Source organism: Trachurus japonicus, chromosome 7 (assembly GCF_045865225.1).
Source record: "Trachurus japonicus isolate A0001 chromosome 7, Traja_1.0".
Taxonomy (NCBI): domain Eukaryota; kingdom Metazoa; phylum Chordata; class Actinopteri; order Carangiformes; family Carangidae; genus Trachurus; species Trachurus japonicus.
In genome coordinates this window covers 17,400,917-17,416,075 of record NC_140913.1, presented here as the reverse complement: position 1 = coordinate 17,416,075, position 15,159 = coordinate 17,400,917, and the positions used below count along the sequence as shown (strand labels likewise).

The window sequence follows — 15,159 nt, the reverse complement described above, 5'->3', positions numbered from 1 at the left end:
GAGGGTCTAGGATAGATAGAGGGTGTTGTATGTTTAGACTGTAAAGCCCTCTGAGACTAATTTGTGATTTTGGGCTGTGTAAAGAAAATTTACTTTAGCTGACTTGACTATAATTGAAAACTGCATTTGCCAACTGAAAGAAATTGGGTTGCTGTACGTCCAGAGCTGCAGAAGGCTGACGTTTCACGGTTTTTGATAAGCATCCGCTGACAGCATTGGTTCATGTTGAAAAGATGTATTTCCCATGACATGACTGGAAAGAAAGTGCTCTCTCCTCCAACTCCCTTCCTCTCTATCCATACACTCCCAATCTTGGATAAACAACAGCCCTTCATTACTCTGTCTGTCTCTTTCTCTCATACACAAACACTGAATCCGTCTTCTTTACTACCAGCAATCTAACACTCTTGTATATTACCCCTCTCCCTCCCAAACACAACAATCACAAGTCACAATATCTCTGCTGGGCCTCATTGAGGCCTAACTGTATTATCTCAGTCTACTAGGAACCCCATTAAACCTACATCGATCATCCTCATTTCAGGCCCAGGTTCCTTTAACATGGCCAGGGCATCGTTAATAACGCTCCATACAGCAGCCATTTGACATTTCCTTTAATTATGCCTGTAATTTATTCATGCACTTGATCCTAGGAGCTTGTTGTGAAAAGCTTCCTCCAGGAATATTTTATCCTACTCCTCTCGAGGCCTAGGGATTAACCATCTTAATAGCAAACCCCTGAAGGTATTACTTCCTTTATTGTGTGTGAGTGTGTCTGCATGCGTGTGTGTGCACTTGCAGTATGTGTGTGTATGATAGGAATGAGCATTGTGCCTTGAATGTGTGTGTTAAGCTGCAAAAGTCATTAGGTTTTACTTCTCAACCATTACGAAGGCTCGATGTAAATTCTCCTGTATTACTAGCACGTCTAATTTTGGGAGAGCACAAAGCAAAGTGCAAATGGTTGCAAGATCTGTGCTTATCGCACAATGCAGCGACCCCCATGTTTAACCCAGTTTTGTAGAGGAAAACATCACAGCTTAATTTGCTCACTCTGCAGGTCGGTTTAACAGACGGCAAAACACAGCAATTTCCCACAAAGTGGTGGAGGAAATCTCAAATGCACAGACTTCAAATAGGATTTAAGATGTTAATTATGATGTTTCTTGATCACAGAACATTGCTCAACTCCAAACTGCACACCTGACAGGAATTCTTCAGGCTGTATGGGGAAAACGCATGAATTTGAAGAAAATGGAGGTTCTTGTTTGAAAAGCACACACACACACACACACACACACACACACACACACACACACACACACACACACACACACACACACACACACACACACACACAGGTAGAAATGGGAGGCAATTTGTCACTTCTAAATAGAAAGTAATTTGACAATTTGTCAATTTGGCAGGAGGAAACACAGTAGCTTGCTTTATTATTTCATGAAAAATTTCACAGCCATTGCTGCAAATATGTAAACTTACATCACAACTGTTTTTCACTAAACCATAAATATTCTTCCCTTTGTGCTTTTGTATTATACATGTGAACATAAAAAACATCTCTCACCTATGCGATTGCCAATCTAAAATGATTTGGGTGTTTTCTTCAGTTCACCTAAATATATCACACAGACCATCCTGAGGGGGTTCTCACTCTTTCTCTCTCTCATACTGCTTCAGTCAGTTTTCCTTGTTGTTTTCTTGTTCTTTTTTTTCAGTGTTTCTGTTAGCCTTAGTTCATTAGCCGGACCCTTTTCAACAGCCTTGAATAGAAGACTAATGGGCCAGCATGCCTTTTATTGCATACTGCAGTTCCAAGACTGTGGAGGTCCATTACTTTAGGAGATCAAGAATTTACTCTCCACTATAGGGAGGCCTTGCTAGGGGCTAATGAAGGGAAAGATCCACTTTGAGATAAATCCTCCTCCTGTAGGTCAATAAAAAATTTGCTTGGCTACAGAGGAGACCTGCAATTAAAAACCAGCTGGTGAAGTCTGACCTGGGGTGAGTCCAGTAAATTCAGCAGAGGGAGGCACTATCTGTCTGTGTGTCCGTCTGTCTGTTCATGAATATGCATAGGGCAGCAATACATTTTATAGATATATAGGTGGCAATTTAAAAACTTACATTAATTTACTGATGTTAGTAAGCATATAATATCTTGAAATAAATCTGTGTTTTCCATAAGTTTATTATAGCCTAAAGGAAATAAACTTGTTATCTCCCAAAAATGAAAGTGCTGCTGGTGGCATTTTACCACCAATTAATTATCATATAAGATATTTAAAGACATTGATTATACATGAGCCAAACAAAGGTTAACTGAAAGCCTCTGCCTCTATTTAAATTTTGAGTCACCAGGCAGTGGGCACAGGAATCCTGTATTGCTAAAGAGGTTGCTTCACAGCACAGAGGATGAATACAGCAATATTCATATAGCAGGATGTGAGCTACAGCTTCCCGGCAACAACAAATGATGGTGTGAATGAAAGACTGTTGGGAAAATGACTCTATCCATTATCAGTTCGGATCCCTCTTGCCCTATTTAACAAACTTGTGCAGGGTGACACCCAAGGGAGTAAACATAAGCAACAAGAAGCAAAACTATCTATTGGAGATGTGGTCATAATATGGATCACAATTTATAAGCACTTAGAAAACCTTTTCTGTGAATCAGGGACTGCCAATACTTATCTTAATCAGTTTAATTAAATCAATTTAACACCAGGCAATTGACTTTAATATTGATATACAGGATATTGATTACAGTAAAAATGCTAACTCATGTTTATTTAAGTGCCTCACTTACTGTATTGTAGCCCTTCTATATAACATTTTCCTTCCTATTTACATGTAATGGACAAAATAACAACATAAGGTGGATGAAGCTTGTAATGGTCAGTTGTGCTGTTAGAGGTGTTGATTCAGCTCAATGGTCATTCAGAGGCTGTAGTTTGTAGTGTTATTAAGCAAATGTCCTGTTAAGTGTTTTTTAGTCGGCGTTGGTAAGGGGCTACTTGTGACCACTGGTGCTCTTTGCTAAAGCAGTTTATCCGGAATGTGTGGAATATGTTTATTGAGAAGTTCCCTTTGCTGTATTCAATAGTTTCACAGTGTTTGAAGCTGTTGCACCTGCGATTTCAGCAGAAACTGTTACAACAAAGCTTCACACAAGTGGGTCACCTCTAATCTGAAATATCAACCAAGCGAAATGTACCAGCTTTACAGAAAGCAGAGTTGTTAAGATACATTTTTAAATCAACATCAGACACAAAGCCTCAAAAGTCTTACTCTTAGTGGCATCGCATCACCCTTGGCAGTCATTTTAAGTTTAGTGTCTCACTCGAGGGCTCTGAAGTAGTGTTTGTGGCCTGTGACAACAGCCACCTTAGAGCAGATAGTGTGCAAATTTGATGACTTCAACTCACCAACTGCCAGGAATCAGTACAACAAAGTTTCTGCAGTAGTTTGTTGATATTCAGTATCATTACCTTTAGGCCAACCTTGAAGTTTTGACAAGATTAAATTGCCCTGACATAATCATCTCTAGATGTCTTTACGGCCCTGGTAAAAGGTCCCTAAATCGTAAAGTCGCAGTGCAGACAGAATTAGACTCACTGCCAGTAGCCTTGCACTGCTGAGCGGAAAACATTGAAAAAGGAGCAGGTGGCAGCAGACATTGCTGCCCACGTCCTCATGCCAGTCTGAACAGGCATTTCCAGAGCAGCTCATTTGGATATAAAATCTGCCAAAGGCAACACATAAAGTGATAACCAAATCGAAATTGCTTTAATGCTTTAGTTTCACTCAGGACAGGGGGAGGGGAGGTGTTAAGTGCAGTAAAGGGTGGGAAGAGGAGATTGTTAAATGGAACAACTTGCCATGTGCTATGAATTTTCCGACAGGAAGTCTATCCTGCTATCCAGAGATGCTTTACCTTACTGCCTGATAGAGACACAAAGATTTAAATGATGCTTTTAGACTACTGAAACACTTTATATCCATAGAGACTGAAAAGCTACGTGTCTATACTCACCTAGACATCCCCAATGTTTAGGCTGTGGGGCTCTTCCATTTATTTAAGCAGCTATAAATATTTAAACTGTAAAACTGTTATGGGAGATGATGCAAAAGTACTCTCAACTAAATATTCATTACTTATAAATATTTCAGCTCTCATTTCACTGGTTTTTCATTGACTCATCATTGTGTTAGCATACACGTGAGTATGTTGTGCTCAGGGTTCAATATGTGCTGGCCATTCAGTTGTCCAACATCTGCAATCAATAGAACTACTGAACCTACAAGGTCAACCTGCTTCACATGAGACGGTTAAATTTTCCTCTCAAATACCCTGCTTGAATCTTCAACAATCGCACAGTCTTTGGTGGCTGCAGGGTCACATTTCTCCCTTTACGTAATATCTCTAGAGACCGGACAGAAAAGAGAGAAAGTTAATGTTTTTGTTTTCTTTGCAAATTTAAGAGTGAATAGAACTGAGCAAGTTGTTTTTTATTTATAATTTAATTATTTAATAGGAACTCATATGCATGTTATCTATTTTAATATCTGACAACATCTTTTGAATGCACTGACATGGGTCAGTGCTTATTTAAATGACACAGTGCCCCAGTAGTTATAAAAACCCATCCACAAGTTAATAAATCGAATCTACAGCATAACTAGCAAAGAAAATGTGTTTGGGAAATTCTCCAGCTTCACCAAGCTAGCTTAACCTGACAAGCGCTGCCTGGCCTTGTAGTGTTCCTCCTTAAATAAAATGCTTGCCTCTCTCATGAGAAAACAAGTCAGTTGGGAGTTGTGTTTACCTTCATTTTGAGAGCATTAGAGGCTTATACACAAACAATGGGGATGCCACCCACCAAAGTGAGCTCTATACTTTTTTCTCCTGGGCTCCTGCCGCCCAGTGCTGCACACTAGCTGTTGCCACACACAAAGTATTCAATAAAAAGATCTATCACAGGTGATTGGGATTTAGATATGTATAGGTCTAAGGTGCAGACTGCTGTATGGATTTTCAATAGTCACTTCCTAATGAATGTTTTCACTCTTTGCCTGTCAATGGCAAACAACGATTCTCCTTCACTTAGCATACATTAGAGACCACAAGCGTATTAGCCTGTGTGTAAAAACAAAAATGATCACTGTTGATTTTTAGAGGTGTGCTTTCGTAGCAATTAGACACCAGCATCACAACACACAACACATAGTATATTCCCATCATCACACCCGAGTAAATGCTAAAAGCAGGAGTCAGCTTCAAAAAGCTGGTCATGAGTGACTACTCTGCACTTCTTGAATGTTAACTTGCACATTTTTTGGTGGCAAATGATGCAGAAATAGTGCAAAGTTTTCTCATTACGTTCACTATTAACAGCACTGCATATGCTTGGCTCTCACATTTTCTGAGGCGATCATTAGCTGGTTAAGAGTGAACACATCTGTTTCCCGATGCTTTGTATAGCTTAGCATTCAGGTTGTCAAATACATGAATTATTCAAACATCTTAATTAACATAAAGCATCCTTTCATGGCCAACATGTTGACTTATGGGGTGTACATGAAATGGAAAATCTATCAAATACTATGCATTATATATAAATCCTTGCTTTGAAAGTGCTCGTATGTGTGTACTATTACTGTAGGAAAAGCTGTTTGTGTGTGTGTGTGTGTGTGTGTGTGTGTGTGTGTGTGTAACAAAAGCAAACTGTTTTATATCTCTAAAGGTTACTATTATTAAGTAGTGCATTAAGCTCCGGCTTTAACCATTTTGAACTAAATAATATGAAATCAATACCGGTGGCCTTTGATTTAGCTGTAGATAAATTAATTTATTTTAGATGGGTATATGAAATTAAAATGTGTTATGTACTAGTAAAGACAAATCAAATAGTTTTTTGTTGTTTAGACAGATTACAAAGAACCATTTGAGCCACACAAAATATTAATGTCGTGATGTTCTTATTTGTGTGGCAGCTATTCAATGTACGACTGTGTTTTCCTCCACGCCATGTAAAGGAAAACACATGTACACACAGACAATCTCATTCTATCCATCTGTCACACATACACACGCACAGAGAGACAGAGAGAGAGAGATGTAGAGAGATGTAGAGAGATTTATATACAAGCAGAGCAGAGAACAATATAACAGAGCATAAATGCAACCCTTAGTCACATATTCCCAATATGCACGTGTATTAAAATCATTTAACATTTCAATTTCAATTTTTCCCTTGGGCACCAATAGTTTAGCGAGCTGCTTGTAATATGGTTAAGTGGTGATGATGTAACTTCTCTTATTCCACTGCAACACTGATATTACACACATTCTCACACACATTCACACCCCTGGGTCTTGAGTCAATAAGTGAAGGCAGCTGGCTTTGATTGCACTTATCAGTCACCATTTATTCCCAATCTATCTCTATTTACGGCCTATTGCAATGCTCTAAGCTTGTTGGGCAGCAAATATGATATAATTTATTGCCATTATTACTGAAGTTTTACATGATGCATTTGTTGTCACCAATGACATCCACACAACATCAGCCATTAAAAAACGTGCAAGCGTTTTCTTAAGCTTTTTCCTCAGATGCCGTTATTCTTTGACGCATTCATCCTCAAAAAGAGCATTGTTCTGCACACACTGCACCTCCGTTCGTGGCCGGCTCTTTCTTCCATTCTGTCACTCTTTTATGAAGCTGACACTCAGAGGACAGGTTGTTGGAATCACACGCTGCAAAGAACACCTGAGTTCTGCATGTTCCGCATGACAGGCCGATATTGAATATTACACTGAAATGAATAGATGCAGGGGGAGATCCCGACCATCTTAAGGTCAGTGTGCCCACATGCTGGGTTTCAGTACAAAGAAATTCATAATTGGATGATTTCATACATTAAGCAGTGGTTCAGCCTTGTGCTATGGATAATCCTTGAAGCGTTGCTTAAATTCACAGTCTGAATGATCGCTTTGTAATGACAAAATGACTATCAGTCAAAAGCAGAAAAGATGGTGCAATGAATTTTGGGTTATATGACCAAAGAAATTTGATATGAATTATGTGGTCTTTAAATTTCTTCTGAGCAAAAAATGCACTTGGTTATCTCCATCATCAGGAGCCCACATCAACCATATCTTACTTTGGTAACAATTGTAACATCCTCCTCACATTCAACCTCACTGGCCATGATTGTTCTGATTGTTTGTAATAGATAATATATTTATCGTAGGGTGCCATTAAATTAAGACATCTTTACATGTTGCAGGGCCATGGTGAAGACTTATTTTTGGATATGATGTGAAATATTTTTTTCATACTGAATATAATATTTTATTTTGTCAGACAGCGATATGCACAGGTGTGGAAACCACAAGGAGATAAATTCAGAAGCGCCCTCTAGAGTTTTAACTTCAAAAAAATAAAAACGGTATCTCCACATCAGATACAGCGCATCGAGCAGTTGAAGCACCTAAAGAACATTTCTTACTTAGCGAATTAACTGAAAAAAATCCACGAATACATTTCACTTTCAAGCAGGCAGCAAACATTGCAGGTGGGTGATATTATGTTTCAAGCTCAAATGCACCTTAGAAAAAATGGTCACACTCCATCCACAGCATGAGATCGACCCCTTTGATACAGAGTGCACACATGTCATCTTCTGTAATATCAGAATTCAACATAAGCTCTCAAATGTACATATTTGGCTTCATGAGTCATCTCACACCTCCTGGCTTCTCTGGGAAGTGTGTAAACAGATGATATCAAAAAGTAATGTTTTAATACTTCCTGCTGAAATTGAGAGAAAAGCCTGGTCACTGTAAATCATTTCAAGCTTCCTCAGCTTGCTGGATTGAGGCTGGGGGGAAATGACTGTGTCTAGCTCATGTTGCTGCTTCCCTGGTGTGCGAGGCCATCTGAGATGTCACTAGGGGGCATTGTTACACCACAGGAGGAAAGACCTGCGTGCCAATAAAATATACATCTATTACCATGGCAACTAGATTTACTATACTCCTTCCCCTGTGGAAGAAGTCTTGCACTTTTTCTCTGGAGCTCAAAAAACGAAGGGCAGAGATCAGTGTGAGCTACTGAGCATTAACAGAAATAAACTGCTCTCATGGTTGGGAGACTTAACGCTGGAGTATAAGGGTCTCACTTATTGCAATACATTGTTGTTCCTGATACTTTAGAAGTGCTTCTGTTTATACACAGTGAGAGTCAAACGTGATGAAGAATCCACACATTTCACTTATCAGTGGTGGTGTGCTGTGAGCCAGAGAGAAACACAACTCAAGGTCAAGATTACAGGTCAGCGCCGCACAATGGGCTGATAATGGGTGAAAATGTGTGATCTCCAAGCTGTGCTCCAGTGTCTCTCTTTCTATGGAAGGTAATGTCAGGGTTCAGGACGTAGTGTTCACTGCTGGTTCAAGTGGTAATTGGAATGTACGCCTGCTATCTACAGCCTTACAATCAAACTTGGACGTTGTGGGAACAGATCACGCCATGAACTAACTTCAAAGAAAATAACTTTGTTTTATTATATTCATGTTGAATATATTATCAAAGGTTTTCACTGTATTAAAAAAAAACAAAAAAAAAAAAAACGCATTCAATCATCATCAAGAATTGTGAGAGTTTTGGAAAAATAACTAATGAGCTGCATTTAGATTCCTTTGGTGTCCTAAGGTCTTTAAATTGAGCTACAGCTGATTTTAGTGTGTGTCCAAGTTGTGGCGTATTCTTCTTTTAAAGCAACACAACACGCCTTTTGGTGAAGGTATCTTTGACTTTGATTGCCAACATATACCTAAATCTTGGATAATTAGTTTAGTTTAGTAAATTACATATAATTAGACATCTTATGTAATGTGCTTTGTGTGTGCTTTAAATTCCATTAAGTGTATCGAACACGAATTCACAGTAAGACTTGTCAGTGTAATATAGTCCCTGCTTGTTTGAGGGATTGACTGGCTTTGATTGACTCTTCACAACCTGCCCCCTGACTATATCTCTGGCCTTTTAACCCCTTACAAACTGTTAAGTTCTTTGCGATCCTCATGTAGACGTCACCTGTTCGTTCAAGAGACCAGGATGAAAACTAAAGGGGACAGAGCTAATGGGGCCCCTTGGCTCTGGAACAATCTGCCTGAGTCAGTGTCCATTTTTAAGTCTCGCCTCAAAACCTATTTTTATCGAAAGGCATTTCCTGATTAACATTTATTGTGTTGTTCAATCTTTTTTGTTCTTCTAAATAACTTTCGTTCTATGTGTTCAGAAAAGTGCTACATAAATAAAGTTTATTATCACACAGGAAGAAGAAATAAAAACCCAGTTATAAGCTTATTTTTAGTGTTAGCCTACAATTTGTAACTGATCATGGATTCATTTGACAATGACTTTCTTGATTTATTGATTAATCACCTATTAAGAAAAAAGTCAGTAGGCTAGTCTTTATCATGGGAAACTACCTTACACATGTTTCCTTAAATCCCACATATTCAAAAGTTGTTCAAAGTTACTCTGTTATCAAAGTTCACTTCCACAGGAGACTAATAAATCCAGTCATTATGAGAGGCTGGAACCACTTATTTATATTTCTTCTTTTTTAATGATTAATGATTCATTGGTTATCAAAATTAACTTAGTAGCCTAATTGTTTCGGCTCTAGGCTAACTCTATATCCAAAGCCTTTCTACTGATAATTAAAGCTGATGAGGTGTTAAAATGCAGTGGATTTGTATAATGGAATGGAAATGTAATGTTCACTATCTGACCACACTGAAATTGTGTGTGTGTGTGTGTCAAACTCAGCTTGTTTGTGTTCATCTTCATCTTCAACGATGCTCTCTGCATGTACCTGCACTTCACATTCCTCCAGACACGTGAAAGAGGGCTTAAGGTGACAGGATGTTTCAGCCCTCAGACCGGAGGCTAACATACACAACACATTCTTCATTCTTGGTGAGTGCTAATTGCGTTTGTCCCGGCGTGGAGCTGATATGACTCTGCCACAGCTGGGGTGTGAAGTGAACTCTGAGGGGTGTGACCGTACAAACAGATTCAAGGTTTTATTTTTTTTCTCCTACACCCCTGTCTGTGCTTCAGAGTAGTGCGTTTCCATTTAGCCTAAATTATAGGTGTGCCACCTTTGAACTGGAGCAGGCAAATTGCAGATCCACAGCTCACAATCATCCTCTTTAAATGTGCGGAATGTGCGGCATTTAGCTCTACGACTCAACTTCGTCCTATGAAATAACCAAGAACAAAAGCAACCGATGCATTAGTAGCCTACCGCGTGTTTTGCATATCAGAAATAACAGCCCAGACTGTGTCGGTAAGTTTAATGAATGAGTGCGAGGCTGTTTACGCCGCTCTCGCTCCTTATTTGACTTTGTTGATTGACAGTTGACACTCTCTCTCTCGCGCGCGCGCACCACCACCACACGCGGAGAGAAGTATTTCCCCACGGTTTGTGCACGCGCTGTGGGAGCATGCCGCTTATAGTATATGACAGCAGTCATTCCACACACACCGTCTTCTGAGTGACTGCGTGTCCTTTGACCTGTGTTGCTTCTAAAATAGAGGGACGACCTTGGTGAGACTTGAGTCATAGTTGCACTTTTGTCCGTCAGTCAAATAGTTTAAGAAGAAGAAAAAGAAAAAGAAGAAGCGCGCACTTGCCGCAAAGTTTTCCTGGACCAGATATGATGCCAGACATGCCGTCAGTTATCTTGTGGATAAAAAGTCGCCCTCACTTTTGAATGTTACCAGTGTTTTTAATTTGATGTTCAGGGGAAAGTGGAGGAACCTCGACACCCACAGCACTGTTTTCATCTCCAGCTGCTCGTCTCATGGTGAGTTGTACAGTCAGATAAGTTTACCTTTAAACAGCTGTGTGTTTGCGCGGAGATGCACAGTGATAAAATGGGATGCTGGCACGAGTCTAATCAGACCCTCACACCTCAAGTTTGGTCTATCAGTTTAAATCACGAGCAGTTCCCGGGTAAACACGTTAAGCCCTTGTGTCTGGAGCTCAGCGTGAAATACAAACAAAGCACCTGGATCCATGTTGGAGTAAGAATGTAAACACCTGTGAATCAGTGAACCCTAAACCCTGTAACAATTTTTTGATGAGATTTTGTTTTAACCCATCTGTGGAGATCAGACATGAAGACACTGGCAGGTCGTTTAAGTTCTATATATTACACGCTGATTTGTGAAGTAATAGGATTTATAAACATGTGTTTTATAATGAACTATGAAAAACAATTACTAAAATGTCATATTAATGTCACATCCCCAGTCTATATGCTTTACATTTACATCAACCAGAATAATGTAGTCGTTCCTTATGCTTCAGACCAGACTGAACTCCAGCATAAATCATTCAGATTTAATCACATTTTCACTTCAACACTCAAATGTTCTCAGGATTTCTGACTCATGGTGGCTTGTGAAAGTTATCGGAAAGTGAAGCAGGAGGAACATTGAGGAGTTTACCAATTTTCAGTCTTGTAGGTTGTGTTGGTTTCAATTGAGATGTTTTATTCTTATATGATGTGCTGAAGTAGTACAGTTACTGACAGCATCATGGATTTGTGTGGATGCGTTTGTTCACTCACAGCTGATGTTATTATAATCTTTATTTATACTCTAATTATTCTATTCTTCTTTTGAACTGCATTTTCTGCAGATTGTTCCATGTGTGAGGTGCATTGTGAGAGAAGGACATTTTAAGCTCAGTTCTGACAAATGGAATATGAAGCAACAACCAGTTCTGTGAGCGGGTATCACTGTTTTGTGATTTCAGAGTTAAAGGGTTAGGGTTAGGCAATAACTGTGACAGGGCTTTGGAAATTAATAAAGCCAGCTGACATTTTGATAAAGAGTGCATGGGTATTATATGAATCATTGGTTATGAATTGTGAGGCAGAGTGGTAAACAGCATCCAGTGGAATCAAAGTGGAACTAGCAGCTGTTCCATATGACATCTTCATAGTGTAAAACAGATTAAAAAAAAATAGTGCCTCCACAATTCTTTTCCTGTGGTGACTAGGGAAACAGTGCTTATTTCAATGAGCAATGAGAGTGTAAAGTCAAGACAACTTTATTTCTAGAGCACATTTTAACAACAGATGTTGACCAAAGTGCTTCACATTCAAGATTAGAGAGAGATAGAGAGGCAAAGAAAAACACAAGTGAGTGGAAATGGTGGGGTGGGGAGTTCTCAAGGAAACTGAATTAAAAGCCAAAGAGAAGATATATGTTTAAAGTATTTTTATTTTTTTTTGGGGGGGGGGGGGGGGCATTTATGCCTTTATGGATAGTACAGTTGAGATGGACAGGAAACAGGGAGGCCGAGAGAGGGGGAATGACATGCAGTAAATGGCGCCCGATGCTGGACTCGAACCAGGGCCGACTGCAGCGAGGACTGTGCCTCTATACATGGGGCGCCCGCTCTAACCACTACGCCACGCGACGCCCCAAGAAGGTATATGTTTTAGCGGAGTTTTAAAGATGTCTATGGAGGGTGAAGATTGTTTGTGGGAGACTATTCCATGGGACCAGTAACTGAAAAAGCTCTGTCACCTCTTGTTTTTAGTTTTGTAAGTCGAATGAAAAGCAATGACTTGTCGGTGGATCTGAGCGGACCAGAGGTGTATTAGGGGTTAAGGACTGGAGGTCTGAATTATAATCTGGTGCTAGTCCATGCAGTGCGACCTAAAACAGTCAGTTGGGAAGGAGCTAGTTCTTGAGACTGATTGACAGCTTTCCAAAATTTGCTTGGGTGGTGACTAGATCTGGTGATGGACTGTATAGTGTCAGATTTAGCTTTTCTTAGTGCAGCAGTACAGCGTTTTCTAAGCTGTCTGAACAGAAGCCAAGGAGATGACGTTTTGAACTGTTTAGCTTGCGCCAAAGCTCTGTTTCTGGAGTTAAAAAAGCTCAGCTAAATCAGCTGTAAGCCATGGGCTAGATCTAGCTTTAACTCTTAACTTTTTTAGATGGAGCATGTTTATCAACAACTGAATTAAATACATTTGTGAATTGTCTAGGGCAAGTTCTGCATCGGGGATCTTAACAACATCAGATAAAGAACTTCGATGCAGATCATGTAAGAAAGCTTGCTCATTAAGGTCTTTCAGTTGCCTTTTAGTTTTTATCTGAGAGGATGCTTTCATAATACTCACATTTCTGATGCAGGCAATAAGACAGTGGTCACTTATCCCTGGATCAAATACTCCACTGAAACTGAACTTTTCAGGTTTGTTACAAAGAATGACGTCAATTAAACTAGATTTAGTAATATCTTTTGTATTTTGCCGTGTGGGCTCAGAAATTAGCTGTGTCAAATTCATATCATTGCAGATATCCTTTAACTTATTTGACGCAGGGGGATAGCCAGTCAAGACTTAAATCCAATAAAGCCAACAGCTCAGACAACTTAATCAAGGCCTCAGCTGAGACTAATGGTTGTCTATAGACTCCTATGACTATAATGGGGATATTGCGACTGAGTACCACTTTAAAGGTGATAAAATCAAAGAATGTAGATAGTGAAGTCTTTTTTAAAACTGAAGCAATCTGCATTTCACATAGACAGCCACACCACCACCTCTACCCACTTTGTCGATTCTAAATAAATTGTAGTCATTAATAGCCACATCAGAGTCACAACACTTTTCTTAAGCCAGGATTCAGTCAGAACAAGAATATCTGGCTCAGTTTGAGAGACCAAGATGTGTTCCAGTTTCTTGGTGTAACCCTCACAGGGGGATTTTGCTGTAAACTCATGCTGAACTCACCTGCTCATTGGATTTTTACCCTTAAAAGTCAGAATGCCTTGCATGGTTAGATTATATCTCTTTGTACCTGCTCCTCTGTCTGAGAGTGAAGGGGAACGGTGGTGGATGAGTTGCCCGGGCCCCGGAGCATTGGCCACGCTCACGCCTGTGACGCTGGCCTATTCAGCCTCTTCAGCTTTGTGTTGTGGTAGCGAAATGGGTCGAGCCTCTTTCTTTGTGCTACACAACTTGACTGAAATGTGGTAATTGGGGGAATCCTGGGGTCTTCGCTGCCCGTGGTGATGCCAAGTTTTCAATCAATCCATTTACACTACAACAAGTTGGTACATGAGAAACAGGTCAGATCTTAATTTAAACTCTGACAAACATCCAGTTTAATGTTCATTCAAGCATGGTGTCCTCTCAGATTCTCTTCCCGTTGCATAAGCTGTGTTCATGTGCCCTCGTGAATTTGATTACTTTTCATGTACTGCAATCAACGGCCCTACGTCTAACGAGAGGATGTCCTTAAATCTTAACAACAGAATTCTCAACAGCCTAAACAGCCTCAAAATGTACCTGCAGTTTTTCAATCTTCATTACTTCATAATGACAAGCACAAGTGATAAAACTTTCAGTTGACTGACAGCAAATCACGTAAATAAACCATTACTTTTTAAAGCAAAATTGTTATATTTTGAACTTGTTAAATAAGAAGATATTCCAGGTTTATTTGCTGTTTATTTTGGACAAACACATTTTATTCAGCAAATCTCCCAAGAGAAATCTCTCCTGTTTAAAAAATTTGATTAAAAAAAAAAGATTGGCAAAATCACTCTAGTAAACCCACAGTATTCATTCTTGGATTTATCACTGCCCTTAAATAAACAAACACACAAGTGAGGTGCTCCCTTCCTCAGCATTGGGTTTAAACTTTTTTTTCTCTCTCAGTATTGAGCAAGTTGTTTTGACTCAAGGGTCTCCACAAGTACAAACTCAACCTTCCACTTCTACAACTCATCATCATTTTCTAGTTTATTGGAGGCAAAGAAAGGATGATAAATTCTAAATGTCACATGGTGAATGGTTTGCCTGAGTGCACTTCTTATGAAGCAAGTGCTCAAATGCAAACTGGATTTACACCGGAAATGTCATAATGCTTTGACACCGTGAAATGGAAATCAAAACTCTCCTGGATAGCAACGACAAAGCATGAAAGTGTCCCAGTAAATCACTTCCTGATACTTTTGTATAGGTTGTAAACAACATTGTGCTGCAACAATTATATCTAACATGTGTTCCCACATTCCAGACAGACAGTC

General features: G+C 39.5%; 1 protein-coding gene across 3 annotated transcripts in view; it reads left to right on the top strand.

Annotated features, from left to right (window-relative positions):
* The first annotated feature begins 10,528 nt into the window (after positions 1-10,528).
* Positions 10,529-15,159, top strand: part of chl1a (cell adhesion molecule L1-like a) — a 49,558-nt gene continuing 44,927 nt past the window's right edge. For 2 of the 3 annotated variants that reach the window (XM_085781651.1, XM_085781645.1), the window contains exon 1: positions 10,538-10,906. The gene's annotated coding sequence lies outside the window, so the exon portion shown is untranslated. Of the gene's footprint in view, positions 10,907-15,159 lie in introns of all 3 variants that reach the window. The other variant, XM_085781659.1, reaches the window with a different exon arrangement.